We start from the raw sequence: 16,713 nt of genomic DNA, 5'->3' as shown, positions 1-16,713 counted from the left end.
CTATCCTGAAGTACAACGCTGTCAGTGATAGGATAATATCCATATGCCTACAAGGAAGACCAGTTAATACAACTATTATTCAAATTTATACATCAACCACTAAGGCCAAAGATGAAGAAGTTGAAGATTTTTACCAACTTCTGCAGTCTGAAATTGATCAAATATGCAATCAGGATGCATTGATATTTTGATGGCAATGGGTTTGTTTTTTTTTTGTTTTTTTTTTTTTGATTTGGTGATAGGAATGCAAAAGTTGGAAATAAAGAAGGATCAGTCATTGGAAAATATGGCCTTGATGATGGAAACAATGCCAGAGATCGAATGATAGAATTTTGCAAGACCAACGGCTTCTTCATTGCAAATACCTTTTTTTCACCAACATAAATGGCAACTATACACGTGCACCTTGTCAGTGAAATACACAGGAATCAAGTCGACTACATCTGTGGAAAGAGATGACAGGAAAACTCAATATCATCAGTCAGAACAAGGCCAGGGGCCAACTGTGGAACAGACAATCAATTGCTCATATGCAAGTTCAAGTTGAAGCTGAAGAAAATTAGGACAAGTCCATGAGAGCCAAAGTATGACCGTGAGTATATCCCACCTGAATTTAGAAACTCTCTAAGGAAGATTTGATGCACTGAACACTAGCAACCAAAGGTCAGAGGAGTTGTTCAAGGACATCCTACATGAAGAAAGCAAGAGGTCATTAAAAAGACAGGAAAGAAAGAAAAGATTCAAAATGGATGTCAGAAGAGACTCTGAAACTTCCTCTTAAATATCGAGTAGCTAAAGCTAAAGGAAGAAATGATGAAGTAAAATAGCTGAACAGAAAATTTCAAAAGGTGGCTCAAGAAGACAAAGGAAAACGTTATAATGACACATGCAAAGAGCTGGAGATAGAAAACCAAAAGGGAAGAACACACTCTGCATTTCTCAAGCTGAAAGAACTGAAGAAAAAATTCAAGGCTTGAGTTGCAATATTGAAGGATTCTACAGGGAAAATATTAATGCAAGAAGCTTCAAAAGAAGATGGAATGAATACACAGAGTCACTGTACCGAAAAGAATTGGTTGATGTTCAACCATTTAGGAGGTAGCATATGATCAGGAACTGATGCTACTGAAGGAAGAAGTCCAAGGTACACTGAAGTCATTAGCAAAAAACAAGGCTCCAGGAATTGACAGAATACCAACTGAGATGTTTCAACAAAAGCCCTGGAAGCGCTCACTGGTCTATGCCAAGAAATTTGGGAGACAGCTTCCTGGCCAACTGACTGGAAGAGATCCATATTTATGCCTATTCCCAAGAAAGGTGATCCAACTGAGTGTGGACATTATTGAACAATATCATCAATATCACATGCAAGCAAAATTTTGCTGAAGATCATTCAATAGCAGTTGCTGCAGTGTATCGACAGGAAACTGCCAGAAATTCAGGCCAGATTCAGAAGAGGACGTGGAACCAGGGATATCATTGCTGATGTCAGATGGATCCTGGCTGAAAGCAGAGAATACCAGAAGGATGTTTACTTGTGTTTTATTGACTATGCAAAGGCATTTAACTGTGTGGATCATAACAAATTATGGGTAACATTGTGGAGAATGGGAATCCCAGAACACTTAATTGCACTCATGAGGAACCTGTCCAAACAGAACAAGGGGATGCTGTGTGGTTCAAAGTCAGGAAAGGTGTGCGTCAGGGTTGTATCCTTTCATCATACCTATTCAATCTGTATGCTGAGCAAATAATCCAAGAAGCTAGAATATATGAAGAATGCGGAATCAGGACTGGAGGAAGGCTTATTAACAACCTGTGGTATGCAGATGACACAACCTTACTTGCTGAAAGTGAAGAGGACTTGAAGTACACACTGATGAAGATCAAAGGCCACAGTCTTCAGTATGAATTACACCTCAACATAAAGAAAACAAAAATCCTCACAACTGGACCAATGAGCAACATCATAATAAACAGAGAAAAGATTGAAGTTGTCAAGGACTTCCTTTTACTTGGATCCACAATCAACACCCATGGAAGCAGCAGTCAAGAAATCAACTCTATGGGGCACCTTTGGGAGGGGGGATTAATATTTCATATACTATAAAAAAAGTATGGGTTGGGTTTATATGAAATATATATATGCTTATTGTTGTTAGCTTCCATGGAGTCAATTCTGACTCATTGTGACTCCATGTGTGTCAGAGTAGAGCTGTGCTCCATAATATTGTCAATGGCTGGTGTTTTGGAAGTAGATTGCCAGGACTTTCTTCCAAGGCACCTCTGGGTGAACTTGAGCCTCCAGCCTTTAACTTAACAGCCAAGTGTGTTAACTGTTTACATCACCCAGGGACATAACCTATTTCCCCACCTTATTTTAAACAGGTATCATTAACTGCTCCTTATTTCCCATGACCTTGGGCGTTTATATACTTTCTCAGGTGGTGCGACCAGGTGACTTATCAACTTGATTATCCCTCTTAACATTTGGGATTTATTAAGTGCAGGCCAGTCCTTCAGCTACAGTTTAATTGTGTTAACTGCAAATGTAATTAATTGTGTCACCTCTGGGAAAGAATTTCACAGCTTCATTTGGGTGAGGGTGGTGAGTCCTTGTTAAAGTAGTAAGTGCTGAAGTTCTCGAGAGAAAACCCAGAACCTATGATTTGCGTGAGGCTTGGCTATATCCACCTTTTTTGTCCCCCGCCCCACCCTGTTGCTGTCCTTCAAGGCAACTGGTAGCCGCTTACTTGTGGCAATTCAATTCTGGGATATTAACGGGTGAGGGTCATTTTACTTTCTATAATACCAGGTGTCAAAATTAACACCCCATGCCTCCCACCAAACACTGTGATACCTGTTCTCCTGGTTAGATTTGCTCCTGCTCAGGGCTCTTCATTATCTTTGTGGCTCCTGCCCAATGGCCAGTCTCCTCCAGAAAGGGTCAATGTCCTTTCCTGCTTCCAGAGTTCCCTTCTCTTGCCTGTAGTCACTCTGGGTCCGCACATCATAAATCACTTTAACCTGTTTCTCAAACAAGGTCAAATTGTGGTGTCACTTTTAGGAAAGGATTTAAAAGTCTCTATTTCAGTGTACTCCTCATAGTAGACCTTATGGCCAAAGAAAGGGCAGGAAGAGGGTGTGCGGAAGGAGGTGGGGGGGGAGGGGCGAGCAAGCAGAGAGGGTGAAAGGAGGGAGGACGGGGAAAGTCCTCTTGCTTGGGCCAAAGAATCTTTGCAATGTTTGAGTGGGCTTCTGTGCCATCAACATTCGGGACATTTAACATATCAAATCCAAATAGAAATGACACACACAGGGCTCACTTCTGAGGCAGCCTTGTGCAGTTTTGGGAATCCTCCAACCCTGTGGTTTTCTGAAATATTTTAAGTATGTATTCCTGATTAAGCACCCTGTTTTCCTCTCCCTGGCGTGGCCTTGCAGTCTGAATCCCTCTGGCCAAGCCTGGAGACTCAGGTCCCATCAGCAAAATGAAAGGCCAGCACAAGCTCCAGAGTCACTTAGATTATCCTTAAGCAAAGAGAAAATGTTCCAAAAAATATATGATAAAATGTATTTTGCTTAAGATTGTTTTTGTTCTCAGAAAGCACATGATAAAGCCATGTTGCCATTACAATTATTTTGTTCTCAGAAAGTGCATATGTAAGACCATGTTTCACTTAAGATTATTTGTGCTAAAACCACCCCCAGGAAGACACCTTCTTATATGGAATATGTTTCTGTGAGTAAACACATATAGAACTCTTATGACCAGGGCTTGTCATCATTATAAAATTAATCATATCTTATAATTGTTTTTTTTAAATGCCAACCAATCTATATAAAAGGCACTTCCTATCCTTGGGGCCAAAAGTTCATCAAATGGGGAAAAGACAGTCTTTTTTAACAAATGGTGCTGGCAGAACTGGGCATCTATCTTCAAAAAAAGGAAACAGGACCCATACGTCATACCATACACAAAAACTAAATCAAAATGGATCAAAGACCTAAATATAAAGCCCAAAAATATAAAGTTCATAGAAGAAAAAATATATCGATGCTAGAGGCCCTAATACATGGCATTAACAGGATACAAACCATAACTAACAACACACAAACTCCAGAAGATAAGCTCAATAACTGGGATCTTCTAAAAATTTAACACTTATGCTCATCAAAAGACTTCAACAAAAGAATAAAAAGAGAACCTACAGACTGGAAAAAAAATTTTGGCCATTACAAATCAGACAAAGTTTTAATCTCTAAAATCTACAGGAAAATCCAACACCTCTACAACAAAAAAAACAAAAGATTCAATTAAAAACTGGGCAAAGGAGTAATTACGAGCCCAAGTGACAGAAAGGGCCACATAAACCAGAGACTACATCAGCCTGAGACCAGAAGAACTAGATGGTGCCTGGCTACAACCAATGACTGCCTTAACAGGGAACACAACAGAGAACCCCTGAGGGAGCAGGAAAGCAGTGGGATGCAGACCCCCCAAAAAGACCAGACTTAATGGTCTGACTGAGACTAGAAGGACCACGGTGGTCATGGCCCCCTGACCTTCTGTCGGCCCAGGACAAGAACCGTTCTCAAAGCCAACTCTTCAGACAGGGATTGGACTGGACAATGGGTTGGAAAGGGACGCTGGTGAGGAGCGAGCTTCTTGGATCAGGTGGACTCTTGAGATTATGTTGGCATCTCCCGCCTGGAAGGGAGATGAGAGGGTAGAGGGGGTTAGAAGCTGGCAAAATGGACACGAAAAGAGAGAGTGGAGTGAAGGAGTGGGCTGCCTCATCAAGGGGAGAGTAATTGGGAGTGTGTAGCAAGGTGTATATAAGTTTTTGTGTGAGAGACTGACTTGTAAACTTTCCCTCAAAGCATAATAAAATATATTTTTTTAAATGGGCAAAGGAAATGAACAGATACTTCACCAAAGAAGACATAAAAGCAGCCAACAGACACATGAGGAAATGCTCTTGATCACTAGCCATTATAGAAATGCAAATCAAAACCACAATGAGATACCATCTCATCCTGGCATTACTGGCACAAACCAAAACAACAGGAAATAACAAATGTTAGAGAGGCTGTGGGGAGATCTGAACTCTTATGGACTGCTGGTGGGGATGCAAAATGATACAACCATTTTGGAAAACAATATGGTGCTTCCTTAGAAAGCTAGAAATAGAAATACCATATGATCCAGCAATCCCACTCCTAGGAATATACCCTAGAGAAGTAAGAGTTGTCACATGAATAGACATATGAACACCCATGTTCTTTGCAGCATTATTCACAATAGCAAAAAGATGGAAGCAACCTAGATGTCCATCAACAAATGAATGGATAAACACGCTATGGTACATACACACAATGGAGTATTACCCAACGACAAAGAACAATGATGAATCTGCAAAGCATCTCATTACATGGATGAATCTGGAGGGCTATGCTAAGTGAAATAAGTCAATCACAAAAGGACAAATATTGTATGAGACCACTATTGTAAAAACTCATGAAAAGTTTATACACAAAAAGAAACAATCATCGATGGTTATGAGGGAGGGAAGGGGTGGGGTGGAGTGGAAAAACACTAAATAGACAATAGATAAGTGGAAACTTTGGTGAAGGGTAAGAGAGTACAAAATACTGGGGAAGCCAGCACAACTTGTACAAGACAAGGTTATGGAAGCTCGATAAACACATCCAAACTCCCTGAGGGACCAAATTGCTGGGTGGAGGGCTATGGGGACCATGGTCTCTGGAACATCTAACTCAATTGGCATAACATAGTTTATAAAGAAAATGTTCTACATTCTAATTTGGTGAGTAGCGCCTGGGGTCTTAAAAGCCCATGAGCAGCCATCTAAGATTCTCCACTGGTCTCACCCCTTCAGGAGCAAGGGAGAATGAAGAAAACTAAAGAATCAAGGGAAAGATTAGCCTAATGGACCACATCCTCCACTGCCTCTACCAGACTGAGTCCAGTTCAATGAGATGGTGCCTGGCTATCACCACTGACTGCTCTGATAGGGATCACAACAGAAGGTCTGGGACAGAGCTGGAGAAAATTGGAGAACAAAATCCTAACTCACACAAAAAGACTAGACTTACTGATCTGACAGAGACTGGAGAAACCCTGAGAGTGTGGCCCCTGGACACCCTTTTAGTTCAGTGATGAAGTCATTCCTGAGGTTCACTATTCTGCCAAAGATTAGACAGGCCCATAAAACAAAATGAGACTAAAGAGGCACAACAACCCTGGGGCGAGGATTAGAAGGCAGGAGGGAACAGGAAAGCTGGTAAAAGGGAACCCAAGGTTGAGGAGGGAGAGTGTTGATATGTCGCGGGGTGGTTAACCCATGTCATAAAACAATATGTGTACTGTTTAATGAGAAACTAGTTTGTTCTGTAAATCTTCATCTGAAGTGCAATAAATAAACAAAAATCCTATCCCTTTGGGAACACTTTGCAGTGGAGGATTTAGCACCTCGCTTGATGTCTCCCTAGCTATGGCTGTTCTATGACCATGGCTGCTCTTGATCCTCAGTAAAACTCTTTACTTTTAATTTTAAACAGACTTTGTTTTTTTTTCAACATATTTGGTGTCAGAAATTATGATTCTGAGCTCTACTACAAAAAGTGATTCAGTTTTTTCTTTCTTTAAAATTTTTTTTAACTTTTCCCTCTCTCTTAGCTCTCTCTCTCTCTTTAAATGAGATTTTACTAAACCTGCTTGTCTTCTTTTACATCAATGATCAATTGAACTCCGTCCCATTTCTTTTTAAAATAAAGAACGCAGATTGGCCATTAAAAATGAATAATGCCAGATTTTGCATTTCTTACTTATTCCTAGGCAATATTGATGCTGCTGGTCCCAGGACTACTCTTTGTAAATCACTAAAAAATTATGTCATTTTATAATTTCTTTCTTCCTCCTGATTTTAAGGGAGCTGGTCATCTTCAAAACAAAACTGAAGGTCACAGGAGTCAGCTCCCAGAGGTGTAGATGTGACTGTGATGGTTAATTTTACGTGTCAACTTGGCTAGGCTAGGATTCTTGGTGGTTTGGTAGACATTGGACTGAATGCTCTTTCATAATGTAATATAATGTAATCACCACCATGATGAGATCTGATTTAATGTGACCACCTCCATGTTGAGATCTGCTATGAATAGGCAATCAGTTGAAAGGAGAGTTTCTTTGGAGGTATGGCCTGCCTTTAGTATATAAATGGATGTTCTATCAAGGCTCTCTCTTGCTCTGAATCCTGCATCTGACTCGTGGTCATCTGACCTCCAGTTCTTGGGACATGAGCCAACAGCCTGCCACCTGACCTGCAGATTTTGGGATTCACCAGCTCCTGCAGCTGTTTGAGCCAGAGGCCTGCTGTCTGACCTGCTGATTTTGGGTTTGTCAGCCCCCACAACCACATGAATCAGGAGGAGCCTCCAGCCTGATGCCTGACCCACAGAGTTGGGACTTGTCAGCCCCCACAACCAAACCAAACCCATAGTCATCAAGTTGATTCCAACTCATAGCGGCCCTACAGTACAGAGTAGAACTGCCCCATAGGGTTTCCAAGGAGTGCCTGGTGGATTTGAACTGCTAACTTTTTGGTTAGCAGCCGAAATCTGAACCACTGTGCCGGGCCATTTCCTTGAATTCAATCTCTTTAATTTATAAATATATTTATATAAATTCAAAGGACCCAAATGCAGACTCGGTTCCAGGCTGCCCAAAGCTGCACAACAGTTTACATGACAATGTCAGCATCTGCATTGCCATTACATTTTCATCAGCCACGTTTCTCAGAGAGAGGAGCAAGATGGTGATGCTGGGCAGGCAGTATGGGCTTATTTTGCCAAAGAAAACACAGCAGTTGCACCCTGTTTTGCAGAAACCATCAGTGTTTGGGAATGATTCTGATGATGACGATGAGAGCTCTGTGACTGAAAGCCCTCAGAGGGAAGCTCCTGAGAAGCAAGCAACGAAAGACCAAATTGGAAATCCAAAAGCCCCTTGCAGAAGATGCTACCATGTATGAATATGACAGCAATTGTGATGAAATGCAGAAAAAAAAAGGAAAAATTAATCCCAAATTGCTTTTGGGAGAAGACCGAAAGCCCAAGTACACGCCCAACTTATTAAAAGCAGTTGAGATCAGGAAAAGAATGGAAAAGAAACTGAGAGAGAATGAGAAATGAAAAAGGGAGAAATTGATGATAAAGAGGCATTGTGACATCTGCTTATAAGAAAAAATTGCAAGAGAGAGCTGAAGAGGAAGGAAAAGAGGACTGCTGTACTCGAAGCACATTTGGATGTGACCAAGCAGAAAGGTCTCAGTGGATTTTATAAAAAAAAAAAAAAAAAAAAATTTTTTTATATAAAACCTATTAAATCCAACACAAGAGCCCTAGTGGCTCAATGGTTAAGAGCTTGGCTGCTAACCAAAAGGTCAGCAGTTCGAATATACCAGCTGCTCCTTGGAAACCCTATAGTGTAGTTCTACTCTGTCCTGTAGGTTAGTTCTACTCTGTCCTATAGGGTAGTTCTACTCTGTCCTATAGGGTTGCTATGAGTCAGAATCAACTCGAAGGCAACGGGGTAATTAAATCCAACAGCTAGTGAAGAGGAAGTCCCTACATACAGCTTTCATTAAGGCAGGTCTGGGATAAAGCAGGAGAAATCAAGAGGTTACTCTGATGAAATAAGTGCAGAGAACAGAATGCCACATGAGAAGTGCATTCTCCAAACTGGTATGAAGGCAGAGGAAAACCCGGGTTCAGTGTCTTTGATGCTAACAGCAGCAAGGATGATAAATTGAAGAAAATAATAAAGTGAACTTCAGAAAGGAAAAAGGCACAGAGTCCTCTGAGAATGACCCCAAGCACCACAGGAATCAAACCTGCTCATGGTCATCTAGTGAAGAAAGATGACACAGGGCCAAATGCCACACAAAAAGTTCCAAATCAAGAGGACATGAGAAAAGGGAAGATAGGCATCAAGAAAGACCATCGCTGACCGTGATTAGAAAAGGATTGCCGTAGGCACAGAGAGGCCAGTCATAGAGATTCGCACTGGAAGAAGCATGGACAAGGGGAAGAGACCATACAGAAAGAGAAAGAAATGACAGAGGAGGGAAAAGGGAGAAAGATGAGGAGAAATATATCCTGGGAAAACAAGAAAGAGGTAGAGAACTAGATGATCATGACTGACGCACTGAGAAAGGAGGTGAGAAGGAAGAGAAACTCAAAGCGAAGGAAGAGAATATGAAAGGAAGGAAGGAAAGATATGAGAACAATGACAAATATAGAGGTAGGGAAAAACAAGAAGGAAGTGTTCAATCTTCAGAAAGAAATCGAGACAAAGGAAAGTAGCCCGAGTTTTTAGAGCAAAGGATAGGTTGTTTGACCACTAAAAATCCTACAACATGAAAAACATGGAAAAGGACAAAGAAAGGAACCAAGAGAAACCCTCTAGTTCTGAGGGAGCGGAACACAGAATCACAGAGGAAAGGCAAGAGAAGGGCAAGGAACAAGAGAGACCACCTGAGGCGGTGAGCAAGTTTGCAAAGCAGAGCAATGAAGACACTCCAGTGTCAGCTAGAGGCAGGTACTTGGCCAGGCAAATGGCATGAGTTAATGCAAAGATCTATATTGAGAAATATACCATGGACTGTCAAAAGAAAAAATGAATCACTCTTGGAGGAAGTACAGCCAGAATGCTCCTTAGAAGCAAGGATGGTGAGACTTTGTCTCACATACTTTGAACATTTTATTGGAAGGGATCAGTCCCTGAAGAAGGACATCATACCTGGAAGAGGGTCATCAAAAAAGAGGAAGACTCTCGATGAGATGGATTGACACAGTGGCTGCAACACTGTGAGGATGGCACATGACAGGGCAGTATTTTGTTCTGTTGTACTTAGGGTCGCTACGAGTCGGAACCAACTCGACGGCACTTAACAACAACAACAACAACATTGAGAAAGAACATAATTCCTAGCTCTCCAGTGGAAAGATCTGTGGGAACACAGAAAATTATTACTCGCAGCACTTGCTGTGTGAAAGCAAAAAGGAGAGTGTTAACAGTGGTTTGGGAGGTTCTTTTTAAACGCAGTATCAAAATTCACTTTTGGTTTAGGTTTAAATCAAATCAGTCCTTTTACCTTGAATATTTGACTAATTTTATGTCATATTTACTTACCAGGGCACCACATTCTTGATTTTATCCAAGCAACCGTAATAGTGTGCTAAGTTCCTTCATTAAGTCTTCACTTAATGAAGACAATAGGCTCTGCTGCCACCATTAATAATGTTGGTTTTGTTTCAGGAGTGGTTTTGTTTTATATATGTTGAATTTCAAATCAAAATACATGGATCTGAACAATAAAATAGGAAAAAAAAAAAAGATTAATGCCAGTCAATTTGATAATCGCCGAGCTGGAGGTGCCAGCCATTTTGGGATTTAGGGCCTCCTGGAGTCAGCCTCTTTACAGACCCTGGCTACGAAGAAATCACATTAGGCTTTTTACTGTATAAGAGTCCATGAGCTGAAAATGAGATTACGTCCATGGTGTAACGCAGGCAACACAGAGCCCTTTCTTTCCCAACGCTTCCTGGTGTCAGGACACTGCTTGAACTAGAAATTGTCCTTTTCTCCTGGTTTTCCAGAAAAATATTGGAGGAGCCCAATATAGGCTTACCTATGAAAATCTCCAACACAAACAAACAAACATACAACGGGGAAGTGATGAGGACTGGCTTTGGGGGCTGTGGATTTGACAGGTTTCTCGAGGAAGCAGGCGCAGGACTTGGGAGTTAGATTTGCCTGAGTGGGAAGCTGGTCTGGGCCGCTAAACCTGCTGTGACTTGGGGCCAACCACTTAAGCTGTCTGAGCTTTAGTTTCCCATCTATACAATACAATGACAACACATATCTTGGAGAGTTATTAGGATTAAATGAGAAAATGTGTATAAAACATTTAGCCCTTCTCTGTCAGTCTCTCCCTGTCTCCCTTCCCTTTTCTCCCTTCCCTTTTCTCCCTTCCCTTTTCTCCCTTCCCTTTTCTCCCTTCCCTTTTCTCCCTCCCTCCCTCCCTCCCTCCCTCCCTCCCTCCCTCCCTCCCTCCCTCCCTCCCTCCCTCCCTTCCTTCCTTCCTTCCTTCCTTCCTTCCTTCCTTCCTTCCTTCCTTCCTTCCTTCCTTCCTTCCTTCCTTCCTTCCTTCCTTCCTTCCTTCCTTCCTTCCCTCCCTCCCTCCCTCCCTCCCTCCCTCCCTCCCTCCCTCCCTCCCTCCCTTCCTCCCTCCCTCCCCTCCTACCCTCACAAATGAATAACAGCTAGTGTCCAAGCAGTGTCTGGAACTGATGGTGGCAACGACCACATTCTACTTTGGAAATAACCATCTAGTTGAGGCTGAGAAGAGAGAGGCCTCATAGCTATAGAGCCAGGGTTGGCAAACTATGGTCCACCGTCTGTGTTTGTATGGCTCCTAAGCTAAGAATATTTTTTAGATTTTTAAATAGTTTTAAAAATCAAAAGAGCAATACATTTTGAAAGATGAAATATGTAAAGCCTCATTACAGAGCAGCATTAACAGATGAACATTTGCGGTCAGCTTTGATAATGGGGAATACTAACCTTGAACTCCAATTAAGCAAAATGTTATCCCTCAGAAACGCATCACATTTCCCGTTAAGTAGGCTTGTATTACCAAAGAAGTACTCGATTCTTGTTATGTTTGGAATTTTGTCAACAAAACGTGTGGAAATTTGTTTTTTCCTTTGTTATATAACCTGTTGCCATCCAATCGGTTCCAATTCATTAGCGACCCTATAGGAGAGGGTAGAACTGCCCCACGGAGTTTCCAAGGCTGTGATCTCTCAGGAAGCAGACCGCCACACCTTTCTCCCAAGGAGTGACTGGAGGGTTTAAACTTTGAACTTCTTGCTTAGTAGCTGAGTGCTTAACCTCTGCGCCACCAGTAGCTACTTAATATCCTTGATTTTGCTCCTAGACCCACAAAGCCTATAATATTTATAGGAAATTTTGCTGACCCCCGCTACAGTGAATTCCTCTGTCTGGTTGGAAGACAGACATCCCTTTTTTTTTTTTTTGGAATTAAGGTATTAGTGTGTGTGTGTGAGGGGGAATGTAGGTTCCAACCTCAAATACGAAGTTGAAAAAATAAATTTATATGCCAAGCGTATTGGTCTCTGTCATTACTTTATGCTTTTCCCTCCCCCTACATACAAATCTAAAGTGGTTCTTCACAGGAGACAGAAATTGAGACTGGGTGCAGGAGTGTAATCAGAGGAAAGAGGTAATCATGCCTTTTTTGACTCCTTGATCCTTCCTTCCAACAGGTAAATATATTGGCAATGTATTACGTGCCCACAGTACTAAGCCAAATGCAAAGTAAGCCCCAGGAGAGCAGGAATCATGTTCTATTCACTACTGCTTTTTTAAAAACTTGGGTTAGAGTCTGGCACCATAACATATAACTAATAAAACATACGTTATCTCATTTATTCTCCGCCTAAGAAACACACACACCCATCTTTTCCAGGCTATAATACTGAGGCTTAGCCTTCTCAATTTCTCTCCACCTGAGAAAGGAAGGACAGCCAGAGCCTTCCTTAGAAGCCAAGATGGCGAGACTTCAACTCACTTATTTTGGAGGTGTCATCAGGAAAGAATAATTGCTAGAAAAGGACATCATGTTTGGTAGAGGGTCGATGAAAATGAGGGAAACCCTCCACGGGATGGATTGACGCAATAACTGCAACAATGGGCTCAAACATACAAATAATTGTGAGGATGGCCCAGGACTGGGCAATGTCATACACAAGGTCTAAGCCAGCTTGACAGTAACTTAACAATAGCAATGAGAAATGGGAGGAGCCAGTATTTGAACTGGGAAGGCTTGGCCGATACCCTGGTTTCTTGATCATTCATAATGGGCAGCAAGAGGAGGAACGGAAAAAGGGGAATGATGCTTGCATTCACTGAGCTTCATTATGTCCGCCTGCGGATTACATGCATTCTACACATAAACTGAAGCTCCAGCAAGTGTAAATGAGCTCATTTGGCAAAGGAACTGGGCTGGAATCCTCATCCATTTAAGCCCTTAAGCAGCAAGTGGCCACTTTAGTGGAGATCGGTGTCCCTAGCTCCAGGAGGTAAGGGTCAACTGCAAATGGGTCCCTCTCACCTCTTCCACTCCCCCCTTTTTCTCTCCTGGCTTAGTGGTAGAATTGTTGCTTTCAATGCGGGAGATCTGGGCACAACTCTCAGCCAGTGCACCTCAGGCATGACCACCACCCATCTGTCGATGGAGGCTAGTGTCTTGCTATGACACTGAACAGGTTTCCATGGAGCTTCCAGACTAAGGCCAACTAGAAGAAAGGCCTGGCAATATACTTCTGAAAATTAGCCAATGAAAAACCCTATGGGTCACGGTGGTCTTATCTGCAACCAATCATGAGATGGTGCAGGATTGGGCAGTGTTTCGTTTCGTTGTGCACGGGGTCACCATGAGTCGGGGACCAGCTCAAGGGCAGGTAGCAATCACAACAACTCCACTTCTAATACTGCACCAACTTCTCAGATTCTGGCCCTGGGGAACTTGCTGTGGAGAGAGTTTGGACTGAGGAGCTGGAACAAAGAGCTTGTAGTCTTAGCTCCGACACATCCTATCTGGGGGAACTTGGGTGCCTCTGTACCTGCGTCGGCCTCTGTTCACCCTTTCCTGATATAGTGGTAAGAGTCCTTGCCCTGACCCCTCGCAGGCTGTCAGGCTGGGCCTTGCACGGCACAGTCAGATAATGGAGGTGGACATTCTTCATAAAGCAGTGCTGCATGCATGCACACACACACGGATGCAAGCACTTACGCACATACATGCACTCATGAGGTACCAACTTTAATTTCTAAGATTCTGTCCCCTGTGGTTTTCCAACAAAGAGTAGCTCTGGGCTCTATGGTGAAGTGGACAATAAAATCTACTATTTATGAGCACTTATTATGTGCCTGGTACTTCTCATACAGGATTGATACAGTAATCCTACAGAGGGAGGTCACCCACATTTTACAGGTGAGGACCTCTGAAAGTTTAAGAGACCTGCCTGGGTTACACAGCTGGTTAATGAAGTAGTCAGAATTTGGACCCACGTCTATCTGACCCCAGGGCTGACATTCTTGTTGGGCAACACACTGACTTCCTGGTTTGTTGCCAACCCTGTCCTACCCCTTTTGTTCCCTGCTGTCAAGAACAACTGTCTCCAGGATTCTGTAGTCCTTCTGCACCCAGGCCACCAGGACCCAGCTTGTTGCTACTTAATAGCTGATTAATCAGTTTTCTTCCTACTGAGTGGTGAAGTTCTGTGCCTCCTCCCTTTAAACCTGGTGGAACTCTGGGGTGCTTCAAACAATAAATTATGGCAGGTGCCATGCTATATGACTTTCAAGGCTAAGTCATAGAAATATCATGCATGGCCACCTTACTCTCTTTTGGCATTTACTCCTCTTCCATGCTGCAAGGAAGCCCAAGCTAGCCCATGCAGAGACCACATGGAGAGGACATTTGTAAGTGTTCTGGTTGTCAGCCCAGTTGAGGTCCCAACTGACAAACAGCCAGCCTCAAATGTTAGGCATGTATGAAAATACCTCCAGATAATTCTAGCCCCTGACTCTTGAGTCACTCCCAGCTTTTGCATCTTCCTATTTAAGAGAAACTGAGATAAACAATCACTGCTGGGCCTTATCTGAAATTTTAACCCACACCATCTGTGAGGATAATAAGATGGCTGTTTTATGCCATTACGTTAGGGGTAATTTGTATACAACAATAGTGCCTGGCACGGTATTGGTACATGGAAGTGGGGTGCTATCATAAAAAAATATATAAAACATGTGGCATTGGCTTTGGGGCTGGGTGAGAGGGTAGACTGTTGCAGATTGTATTTTACAAAAATGGACGCAACATTTTCTCTCATAGTGACCTTGGTATTCCTTCTACTGAGTAGTGAGGCATATGTCCCTTCCTCTTGAACCTGGGTGGAACATTGTAACTGCCTTGAACAATAGACTATGGTGGAAATGATAATACATGACTTCAGAGGCAAGATCATAAAAAATACTATGTACTTCACATTGCTCTCTTGGGATGCTTGTTTGTGGAACCTAGCCTCCATGCCACGAGAAGCTGAAGATTATGTCAAATGATTCCAGTCCCTGCTGCTAAGCCACTCCCCAGTATTTGACTCTTACCAGCTGAGGCCCCTGTCTTGGTTATCTAGTGCTGCTATAGTAGAAATAGCACAAGTGGTGACTTTAACAAACAGAAATTTATTTACTCACAGTTTGAATATGGGGTGCCAGCTCTAGGGGATAGCTTTCTCTCTTTTTCTGCTCTGGAAGATCGTCCTTGTCTCTGAGCTACTACACCTGGGTGATCTTCATGTGACTTGGCATCTCTCTTCCCTCATCTCTTCTTGCTTGTTTAATCTCTTTTGTATCTCAAAAGAGATTGATTCAAGAACACCCTACGTTAATCCTGTCCCATTAACATAACAAAGACAACCCATTCCCAAATGGAATTATAATCACAGGCATAAAGGTTAGAATTTACAACACATATTTTGGGGGGACACAATTCAACCATAACATTCCACCCTTTGGCCCCCCCAAATTCATATTCTTGCTCGTACAAAACGCATTCACCCCATCACATCATTCCAAAAGTCTTAAATCAACTCCAAATCCAAAGTCTCATCTTCTGGATTATCTAAATCAAATACAGGTGAGACTTTAGGTATATTTTGCCCTGGAGCAAAATTCTTCTTCATCTGTGAGCCTGTGAAATCCAGACTACAAGTTGCCTATTTGCAAAGTACAACGGTGGAACAGGCACAAGGTAGACTTTCCATTACAAATTAGAAGGAAAGAAGGGACAACAGGCACCAAGAAAGTCCAAAACCCAGCAGAACAATTTACATTATCTCTTAAGTCTTGAAAATAGTTCTCTGAGAACATCTGGACGATGGCTCTATCCTCCAGACCACACTCTCTGGATTCTGGGTGAGGCCTCTGGGCCCTGGGCTTCAGCTCCATCTTTCAGGCCCACTGACACAGCAACTCTGCTCCCTTGACTTTGGGCAGCTGCATTCTCCTAGTCCATCCAAGTGGCAACCCCACCCTCTTGGCCTGGGAAGGCCCCATTCTTCTGTCCCTTGAGCATGGCTGCCGAGCGTCCTTAGCTTTGGGCTGTGGCTGTATCTCCCGGCATACCTTAATGGCAGCCCCACACTCTGGAACCGAGCTGGTGAAGATCTGACTCCTTAAACCTAGGAGGCTGTGACCCGACCCTTTGAAATCCAGGAGACTATAGCCACACCCTTTGAAACCGAGAAATCCTGGCTTCTCATGCTCCTTCTAACAGTTCTGCTAATCTCTGAGCTGCTCCAGGGGGTCATTTTCTTTTCTTGGAGGACAACAGATGTAGCTCCTTTGGCGTATTTCCTGCCTGTAGAATTCCAAAAGGCAGGTAGCGCTCTTTCATTCTTTGTCCCTTTCAGTCTAAGCTGATGGGTTTTCTGCTGTGGGTAGTTGGTTAGATCCATCAGCCACAGGCTTAATCGCTAACAAAAGATTGTGTAGCCACTTTCTTGGTGAACATACTAGAACACATGTCCTTAGTTTCT

At 42.7% G+C, this 16,713-nt stretch overlaps 1 pseudogene; it reads left to right on the top strand.

Annotated features, from left to right (window-relative positions):
* The first annotated feature begins 7,835 nt into the window (after positions 1 to 7,835).
* LOC126076765 (nuclear speckle splicing regulatory protein 1-like) lies at positions 7,836 to 13,326 on the top strand (annotated as a pseudogene).
* Positions 13,327 to 16,713: the final 3,387 nt, after the last annotated feature.

This window comes from Elephas maximus, chromosome 5, assembly GCF_024166365.1.
Source record: "Elephas maximus indicus isolate mEleMax1 chromosome 5, mEleMax1 primary haplotype, whole genome shotgun sequence".
NCBI lineage: Eukaryota > Metazoa > Chordata > Mammalia > Proboscidea > Elephantidae > Elephas > Elephas maximus.
The sequence above is the reverse complement of the archived record's forward strand: the minus strand, read 5'-3'. Positions and strand labels throughout refer to the sequence as shown.